Source organism: Crocuta crocuta, unplaced genomic scaffold (assembly GCF_008692635.1).
Source record: "Crocuta crocuta isolate KB4526 unplaced genomic scaffold, BGI_CrCroc_1.0 scaffold159, whole genome shotgun sequence".
NCBI classification, from domain to species: domain Eukaryota; kingdom Metazoa; phylum Chordata; class Mammalia; order Carnivora; family Hyaenidae; genus Crocuta; species Crocuta crocuta.
In genome coordinates this window covers 626,014-637,011 of record NW_027533263.1, presented here as the reverse complement: position 1 = coordinate 637,011, position 10,998 = coordinate 626,014, and positions in this window count along the sequence as shown.

Genomic DNA, 10,998 nt, shown 5'->3' with positions numbered 1-10,998 from the left:
TGGAAAAAGTATAGTTGAAGATAATGTGCTTTCCAAAATTGTCTTTCCAGAATAGCTCTGACCTTAGAGGACATCACCATCAAAGATTCTTGAATATATAGTTAGCTTCAAATGAGGTCTTAGCTGCTATTATTTAGAATCTTACAGATTCTTGATTGCTACCCATGCCAGGCCCTACCTCCGTGGAGTCTGAAGCTCCTTTGTTCTGGACCTCAGCCTATGTCTTCGTCTGGCTATTGATTCATAGCCCTTAATACCCTATTATTTGTAATAAAACCAGTAATCTAGTGAGTAAACTGGTTACCTGAGTGCTGTGGGCCACTCTATCAAATCTTATAGAATCTTACAGATATCTAGTCTCATCCCTTTCTAAACAACTGGACATCACATTGCCAAAAACAAGGCCAAACTAAGAGAGAGTCATATAAGGGACTCATATAAAAAGAGTAAATATAAAGGCCTGAATATTTGAAAGTATTAGTATATTGCACATTTGCTTTCACCCTTAACTGCATCTTTGATGACCTAAAAAGTAAAATGTCTAATTGTAAATCATTCTTGGAATGTTTGTGTGTTATTATCCATGTTGACTGTATTTCTCTGCTTCTCAGTGGCAGAAATTGCTCTTTGTTCCCCCATATATGTCCTCTCATTATTTTTTGCTTTGGTAAAAGAAACCCCAGTTTTTAGCCCCACACATGGTTGCCCAGAATAAAAACTACATTCTCCCAGACTCTTCTGTAGCTGGGTGGTTAATGACAATGCTGGCCAATGGGACGTAAGCATAGTGCTGTGTATGACTTTCAGGAAAGAAATGTCCTCAAAAGGAAGGGGGTGCCCCCTTCTTCATCCCTTACTTAATTTTCTGAAATTCAGATATGATGGCTTCAGTTCAGGGTTGAGACCCTGAGAATGTGTTTCATAGATCTCCTTCAACAAGAGGGTGGCTGACCAAGAGACTGCTGTGCCTTGATTTCTACCACCTCGGTTTTCACTGAGGCCATGACTCTCATGGGTTGCTCCCCACCAATGGCTTAGTGCTATGGAAAGACATGGGAGTCCCTGTCAACCACCCCCAATGGCTTTGATGAATGTGCCTTAGACTGCACAGCAGTCTTAGACCCTCCCAGTCAGCCTCCTCACCCTCTCCTCTTCACAGGTGGCACCTGCATTATGGTCTAATGTCTCCCTGAGCTTCTATAGCTCCCTCATCATTTCCTTTCATTTTGGCATTTCTCCTAATAAAACCCTTGTACATTTAATTCCATTTTTGGTGTCTGCTTCCAAGAGAACAAAAAAAAAACCATGAGAAAGGAATAAACTATCTTCTATCTTATTTACTGCTATTTGGGATTTACTGTCACTCACAAGTGAACCAAATCTTAAGTGTTACACATTAGTACCATGGATAACCAGGAAATCAGTATTCATTATTTTTATGTCCAAAGATCCAGAATGATTTCTAGAAGATAGTTATTGATGCTTGAGTTGTGTACTCTGTGGGAAATCTCACTCAAGGGGAATAAAAATGTATAAATATCCATTGTCACATAATTCTGCATATAATTTAGTGGTGTCTACAGATGTTAGGAAGCCCACTGAACTTCAGGGATAGCATGCTAAGAATCCATTCCTTACAATGACTTTTATTTAGAAAGTTTTTCTAAGGTAACATCTTTGGGTTTAATTTCTCCATGGCTCTTTTACTTTCATTTTAGGAGATTTCTGTGCTCTTTTTCCTAATGGGCATGATGACTAGTTCTTGAAGACAGAAAGTCAATATTGTGACTCTTAATTCTAAAGGACGTTTAATTAAGCCCTTTTAAGATTTGCTTTAATTCCCATTGGTAGTTCCTCCATTTTATATAATGTGTTTAGTGACAATACAGAGATTAGAAAGAATTTGGTTCTTTTGACAGCCACTATTGTGCACTGCCTGCAAAACTAAAACGTAGGACTTTCTTAAAGAAGAACATAAAACCATAATAGTAGGGAATATGACTCTGTGTGGCTCTAAAAAGATATTTGAAATATCACTTGAGTATATCAGCACTATACACACACGTGTACACACTCAAAGCAAAGAGAAGGATATGATTCCTCCTCAGATATGATAACAGCATTGTTTCAGGATCAATGGTTTTCTTCTCACTTGTATCAGAAGGAAAATAAGAGTTTTGTACATAAAGCTGAGAGAGCTAGTATATTCACATTGGCTAGCTTATGCTAATTTAATGGAAATTCACATTAATTCTTCTACTCATATTTTCAATTTGATTTAATGTTTATGGAACACCTGTGATATACAAATCATCTGTTTTAAGAGTGAAGTCTAAATCTTGAGCCCTACCTCCACTTTGCCACTGTCCTTGGTCCTGACTTATCACTGTTTTCTAAGGCAGCAGTTGTATCTGCCTAAAGGAACACTAATGACTCCTGTCCAGCTTCTCCTAGAAAGTCTGAGGCAGGGGCGCCTGGGTGGCTTAGTCGGTTAAGCGTCCGTTTTGCTTAGGTCATGATCTCACGGTTCGTGGGTTCGAGCTCCGCGTCGGGCTCTGTGCTGACTGCCAGCTCAGAGCCTGGAGCCTGTTTCAGTCTGTGACTCCCTCTCTCTCTGACCCTCCCCTGCTCATGCTGTCTCTCTCTCTCTCTCCTATAAATAAATAAAAACATTAAAAAAAAAAAAGTCTGAGGCAGGTCAGGGAAAAGATATTAGTAGAAAAGAATAGGGAAGAAAGAGGTAGGGGGTGGCTGCTGGAATAGAATAGCCTCTGAGATATTCATATAATTATTTAAAAAAAAAACAACCCTTGTTTATCATGTTCAAAGAATTATAGTTTTCAGAAAGAGAACACACTCAACCATGATTCCAAGTCAAAGAAACAAAAGAGGAAATATGTATGGCAATGAATATAAAGATGTGCAAACAATGACACACTTAAGAAGCAAGAGAACAGCAGCACCCAAGGGATGGCCTGATTGAAATGTCATAGTTGGTTACGTTTCCCAAAGTGATCATGGTTTTTCTTTGTTGATTAAAACTTTGGACTTCTTTTGGATTCACAGAACAAAGAGAAGCATGATTTCCCTCACAATCTCAGAGGTAGAGATCATATTTCACCATGCTACCATTTTAGGAAGTAGGTGAGGAGGGGACATATGCTTATTCTAACGGATGCCTCCTCACCTTCAATTCTAAGTGACCACATGCCAGAGAAAGTGAAGCATATGCCGAATACCAAGGTCAGATCTGTGCCCTAGAGGAATCTGCAACATAACGAGAGGTGTGATTGTCTGTGTGTCTTGGGGTAGGTATGCATACCCATACTGTAATACAAAGAAAAATGAAGTGCCCCCTCCAGGTATCCCCAACTTAATAAGCTCTCAAATGAAACTTATTTTATTTCCCAAACCTATTTCTTCCCTTTTCGCTAACTTGTTTAATAGTCTCACCATCTGCTAACTCATTCAAGCTTAAAAACCTGAGCTATTTTCAACTTTTTATTTTTCAATCCACCACAATCAATGTCACCAGATCCTGTCACTCACACTTCCAAAATGATTTTCTCAACACCCTTCATTTCTACTGCCACTCCTCAGAATCAAAACTTATTAAGTCTTACCTGAACAATTATCAGAGCTGCCTAACATATCTCCTGCCTCCATTCTTGGCACCCACAATGCCACCCTTTCTATCACTAAAATCCAAGTTTGATCATCTGTATCTGCTTTAACTCAAGTCTGATCATCATCTGTATTGCTTTAATCCAACACTGGCTCGCGGCTACCAAACCACCAAACGGGGAATTCCTGAATTACTCAGGGTGCCTGTTAAAATGAAATTCCCATGGAATTAGAATTTCCAGGAGAAAGAACAAGAAAATGTGCATCATAAATGAGCACACTGAATGGGTCTTAGGGAAGTTTATACTTAAGAGTTCCTGGAATACAAGAAGAAATTCAAACTTCTTGGCATAGACTACAAGACCTTTTTTTTTTTTAAAATGTTTTATTTATTTCTAGGAGAGAGAGAGAGACAGCGTGAGTAGGGGAGGGTCAGAGAGAGAGGGAATCACAGACTGAAACAGGCTCCAGGCTCTGAGCTGGCAGTCAGCACAGAGCCCGACGCAGGGCTCGAACCCACGAACCGTGAGATCATGACCCAAGCGAAAGTCGGATGCTTAACTGACTAAGCCACCCAGGCGCCCCTACAAGACCTTTTTGATAAACTGCCCATCTTCTCCTGCCACTCAACCCATGTATCTTGAACTCTGGTCACACACAAGAATTGGCTACACTATCAGGACTTTCACCTTACACTATATTTGCATACAGGACTCCTTCTGAAAGTCCTCCCTGTCTTCTTTACTTGGCAGAATTTTGCATGTCATTCAAAGCCCTGCTCGAATGTTCTCTCCTGTCGGGGGGCTGCCATCTCATTTACCTTCCCATTCTCTGTTCCAAGTAACCAGCTTCTTCTGTGCTATTGTGGCCAATGTCCACATATCTGTCATAGAACTTTGTACCTCATGTGACATTGTGACTTATAATTAGGAATACATATTTTGTCTTCACCCACTGTTACTGGCACATAGCTCCTAAAATCCCAGGAATTTCCTAGGTCTTGAGTTAAGATCAAGGTGTCTTTGTTTTGTTAATAGTGTGACTTTCCGGATGACCTTAATGGGGGCTGTTTCCCAGAAACACCAACCATGTGATCAAAAGGGTTGGAACTTTCAGTCCTGTCCCCTAACTTCCAGAGAGGAGAGAGGGGCTGAAGGTTAAACCAATTTCCAGTGGCCACCGATTTAACATTTTTTTTAATGTTTATTTTTGAGACACAGAGAGAGAGACAGAGTGTGAGAGAAAGACAGAGTGTGAGCGAGCAAGGGGCAGAGAGGGAGGGAGACACAGAATCCAAAGCAGGCTCCAGGCTCTGAGGTGTCAGCACAGAGCCCAATGCAGGGCTCAAACTCACAAACCTCGAGATCATGACCTGAGCCAAAGTCAGATGCCCAACGGACCGAGTCACCCAGGCACCCCACAATGACTATTGACTTACTTAGTCATGTCTGTGTAATGAAGCCTCCCTAAAAGCCCAAAACCACAGGCTTAGAGAACTTCCAAGAAGCCTCCAGGCTGGTGAACCAGAACACATCCATATGCCATCTGTGCCAGGCCCCACCTCCATGGGGTCAGAAGCTCCTTTGTTCTGGACCTCATCCTATGCCTTCATCTGGCTGTTGACTCATATCCTTTAATACCTTTGTAATAAACCAGTAATCTAGTGAGTAAACTGGTTACCTAAGTTCTGTGAGCCACTCTAGCAAATTAATCAAACCCAAGGAGGGGAGTGTAGAAGTCTGATTTACAGCCAGTCAGTCAGATTTGTGATTGGCATTTCAGGTGCAGGGAGGGGCATTCTTGTGGGACTATGCCCTTAATGGAACCTGATGCTATCTCTGGGTGGATAGTATAAGAACTGAGTTTAATTGTAAAACACTGAGGAGTCAGGGAATTGCTTGGTGGTATGACGAAAACCTACCCATACTTTGCAACTGAGTGACAGAACTGTACCTTGCATCATAATTATTTGTGGGCATATAAGCCTCTCTTGATCCTAAGAGACACCACCTTCTGTTAATCTTCTTTGTGTTAAACACTGAAGTAGGTGCTGGGAATATATCATAGGGATGTAATAAATGTTAATTAACTTTAATAAATGATCATGATGCATACAATTTGCTTTGAGAACACTGAGGAAAGAGGAAGGATTTCTCAGTCTTGAGGCATCGAACAGAAGGAAAAAAAAGAGAAGTGCCAAAAATGGTGGTAGAAGCTATTGTTTCTATGTATCCCAGCATGCATTTTCCTTTCTTCCTTCCAGTTGCCTAGAAAAGGGATGAAGTGGCTAGAACTCTGGTAGCTATCTTAGACCAGAGGCAACATACTAATGGCAGCAGAGGAAAAACAGAGAAGCAGCCTGGGTCTCAGATGACAACATGAAGCTTCTGGACCAACCCCCAAGATATCCATTTATGTGAAGTAAAAATGACTTGTATCTTGTTTGAACCAGTTAGTTTTGAGTTTGCGCCATTTACAACTAATCCTAAATGATACACATGATGGTAAATTTTACAGAAGCCCAATTTTAATGAAGAAACAGGACTGGGTGGTTTAGTAAAAAAGACTAGGCTTGAAGGATATTTTGGAAGGAATTCATGGAAGCAGCAGACCTTGCTTGTTTGGGTACTTATTCTATGAGATGTCTCAAAAGACAGGAGTCCATTTCAAAGTGCCACTGGCTTGAAATATGTTTCCCTTTCTTGATTTGGTGGATGATCTATTTGGAGGAGAAAAGTAGGAACAGAGATATGGCAATGGAAGGTCTTGGAATGACACAAGTCAGGATCAAGCTGGTGGCTGGGGGGCAGAGAGGGGTTGATCAACAGAGTTACTCTCATTGACTCTGGTTTGAGGAGATAATACCAATTTTTGGATCAGGGTTATTCCATGTTCCTGGCTCAGTACCACCTTGAGCACTGCAAGGGCAGAGTCTGCCCTTCTGTATCTCCAGCAGCCCTTTGTGAGATTTCAAGTTCTTATTACAAAGATTGAGAAATCACTTTCCTCTGTGTAGGGTCAGTGACTAGTGCCTGAGGGATCTTGGCCACATCCAAGACAGAGGCAGAAAGAAGAAAGAAAGATGAGGAGGGGCAAGAACGTGCTGAAAGAATGGAAACTATGAAAGGGAAAGAGAGGTACCAGGAGAGGGAAGAATGAGATCTATGCTGTGAGATACAAGAGAAGAACAATAACCCCCAGCATCCTTACAACAGAGAAGGAGGCCACAGGGACAGGCAGTGAAAACACTTTAGCCTGAGTTTCTGGCGGTTTTAAAATTCATTGTAATTGTTGGCTCTCCCTGCCTAAGCCGCCTCCACCCCTCCACTTTTCTCTGAATCATTGTAGTCACCACAGAAATTCCTCTCTCAGCTCAGCAGAACAAGGACCCAAAGAAAGACTAGCTAATGGACAGCTCTTTACAGATTCCCATACTAATATCAAGATTCAACATTTTGTTGAGCAAGTAAGGCTCAATGACTACTTTTCAGCCCCCTTGGCACTTTCAGGCAGGTCTGGCTTTGCACATAAAGCAGATTATTTTATGGTGTGGATAGTAACAATCGTTTTTACATACTGAGCACTTACTGCATACCAACCACCTTGTTAGCCACTCTCCATGGAATTTAATCTTCACCTCAATTCCATGGGAGAAGTTACTGTTATTATCCCCATTTTGCAGAGGGGAAGGCTGAAACTCAGAGATATAAAGCAACTCACCTGAGGCCACAGAGCTACTGAGTGGCAGAGGAGAGGGCAAATGTCTCAACCCTGACTTGTTCCAAAAGCCCACACTTTTGATCTCTATGCCTCACTGCCTCATAGAATAACATGCTTTGGTTCCTGAGCCATGTTAGAGAATTGTATCTGGGGTATAATTTATTCATGGTTTCTTCCTCCCTCAAACTCTATGCTAAGGGAGTCACTATGTTCTGGGGGCCCCTGAGTAAGATTTAAGAAACCCCTCTGTAACTAGATGTCTGACCAATATGCACTGGTCTTCCCTCTGGATGGCCTTAGACTCTGCCTGATGACACCTTTTGGTGATCTGAGGGGATTTTGCAAAAATCACAGACTAGAGGCCAATCACATCATCTAGAGTCTCCTAACTGGCTTCCATACATATACATTACTCAATGCTCACCAAGAAAAGTGTGGTCACCATCTGTCAGTATATAATGTTATAATTTTATTGACTATATTGCCTATCCTGTGCTTATTCATCTCTAGTTATTTCTTAACTAGAAATTTGTACTCAATCCCCTTCACCTATTTTGCCCATCCCTCCCAACCCCTTCTCTGGAAACCACCTGTTTCTCCTCTGTATTTACGATTCCATTTGTTTTTTATTTGTTTGCTTTTTTTTAATGCCACATGATACTTATCTTTCTCTGTCTGAGTTATTTCAAAATAACCAAAGCAATCTTGAGACAAAAGAACAAAGCTGGAAGTATCACAATCCAAGCTTTCCACAAAGGTGTAGCAATCAAACAGTAAGGTACTGGCACTAAACAGACACACACGGATCAACAGAACAGGACAGAGAGCCCAGAAATAAGCTCATGCTTATATGGCCAATGAAACTAGAAGAAAGTGGACAAGAATATACAATGGAGAAAAGGCAGCCTCTTCAACAAATGGTGTTGGGAAAATTGGACAGCTACATGTAAAAGAATTAAGCTGGACCACTTTTTTATACCATACACAAAAATGAACTCAAAATGGATTAAAGACCTAAATGCAAAACCTGAAACTATAAAACTCCTAGAAGAAAACATAGGCTGTAACTTTTTGGAATCTGCCTCAGCAGCATTTTTCTAGATATGTCTTCGGGTAAGGAAAACAAAAGCAAAAATTAACTATTGAGACTATAACATAATAAAAAAGCTTTTTCACAGCAAACTGTCAACAAAACAAAAAGGCAACTGAGAGAATGAGAGAAGATATCTGCAAATGATATATCTGATAAGGGGTTGATATCCAAAATATATAAAGAACTCAACACAACTCCACACCAAAAGAACCCAAAATAATTCAACAAAAAAGGGGTAGGTGGGGGGCATGGGTGGCTCAGTTGGTGCAGCATCAGGCTTGATTTCAGTTCAGGTTATGATCCCAGGAACATGGGATCAAGACCCACATCACACTCCACACTGAGTGTGGAGCCTGCTTAAGATTCTCTCTCTCCCCTCTGCCCCATCACCCACTGGGGCGCTCTCTCTCTCAAAAACTAAAACTAAAAATAAATGGGCAGAAGATCTCAGAGGTCTTTAATCCCAGAGGTCATGTTTGACTTTAAGACCCCTCTTCCTTGGTGGTTTCTCTCTCTCACTTTTCTCAACAGCCCCTCATCCTGTGAACCAGAAACTTTCTGCTATCTATGTGGCAATGAGGCTTGCCTGTCAGGATTGACAGACATACACTTAACAGAATTTGGAAGGGAAGAGAAAGAAAGGGAAAGAGTGGCATGATTTCTTTTAAAAGGGTAACTGCAAAAATTGAATTGACATCTTCAGACTGTACTTTCCAAATGATCACAGGACATCTGACAGATAGATAAAAATGAGCCGATAGATAAAAACCAGCTTATCCATTTTAAAAAATCAGTAGAGCACAAACTGTTGTTTGCCATTACGTTAAAAATCCCACTGCAGTTTGTTTAGGAACAGGGGAGAGAGGATGGGGAAGAAGCTAGACTCAAAAACCTGTTTTCTCATTTTATCAAAACTCTTACCATCGCCTACAAAGCCCTAGCAATCTGGCCCCTGGCCACACCTCCAGCCCCACCAGCCTCCCTGCTATCCCTCGGCTTGCAGAAATCTCCATGTCTGAGGATCTTTGCACCGCCCCTTTCCTTCTATCTGGGATACTCTTCCCTCAGATGTTTGCTCCTAACTTCATAATTGTCATTGCTCATATAAATGTCACTCTTTCAGAGAGACCTAAGTATCCATCCATCCCACTTAAAAATCAGCTCCTGTTCACTCTCTGTCCCTTCACTTTGCTTTATATTGTACCCTAGCACTTACCACTGCCTGACATTATACATTTCCATTTACTCATATGTTTGTTGTGTGCCGCCCCAGCACAAGGTAAACCCCATGCAAGTGCGGACTTTGCCCTTTCTGTGCTCTGCTGTATCCCCTGAGAACACTCGAACTCAGTGAGCAGACCCATAACAAATCAGCAACTTAAATACTCATGATCACTCTGTGATCTAAGTAGTATTAGCCCCTTTTAACAGAGGAACTGGGCTCTAAGAGTTCAGGACATCTCAGTAAGAGAGCTGGAATTGAATCCTTGTTCGTCTAAATAATCAGTTTTGTTTGCTGTGCCATTAAGTTATGCAAAGAAAAAACTGACATAATGCTAACACTTCACCCGACCACCAATTCCAGTAGTCCTCTGAGATCCTAAGAGCCTCCAATACCTATCAGGAATAACAAGCTCATACCACCCAGTGTGGAACCCACGGTCAGAGGAAGGTTTTCTGGAACCTAGAACTTGTATAATACGGGGAGGGGACCTCTTTAAGAAAAATAATACAAGACCACAGATGTGAAAATAAGCTCAGGGCCTTAGGACAGGCCTCACCAGTGAGAGGCCCTGATGTTTGACCTTAGCTTCTGGGTGTGTTCCTCGCGCACAGGGAAAAGTGTTGGGGCTACCTCGGACCCCGAAGCAGGGATCGCAGGTGGTTCTAAAGGTGCTGGCACTGAGGAAAGGCAGGTAGCGCCACCCTGGTTTGGTTGTCATCTCTTACGGAAGCACTTTTACCTTCCTGCTTCAATCTCTCCCTTAGAAAGTGGTGCCAATATGCCGGGACAACATTAAAAGTAAGCAGATTCTATGGCCACGTCTGGGTGGGGAGTGTTTTAAAGGACGCCCAGGGACTTTGCTGCCCTCAAACGTCAGGCACAGCCTGAATCTCTCCCAGAGGCTCTGCAGAGCCAGCTCGCTTTCGGAGAGGGCAGACGCCGTGCAAGCGACTTCCCAGAGCCAGGCTTTGGTTCAGCTCTGCCAGGAGATAGCCGTGGACTTGAGCAGGTCACAATTCCCTCATCTGTCCGTCCTGGTCTAAACTGCTCTCCGCCCATCCAAACGCCCCCCACCCCCTCCCGGGAGAGCCGAGGCTCAGTCACCTCCACACTGCTCCCAATCTACGGAAGGCGTTCCGTTATCCGCGCGGGCTTGAGGGGGAAGGCTGGGCAGCGCTGGCCCTGGCGAGGAAGCAGAGCCACTACTCCTCTCGTTTACGGGGTGGGGTCGGTCGTCAGCCCGGGCGTCTCGCAAGGAGGGCGAAAAGGAACACGAGGAAGCGGCGCCCGAAGCTCTAGGGCAGTCGGGAAGGCACGCCACGTGCCCGCCGCGCGT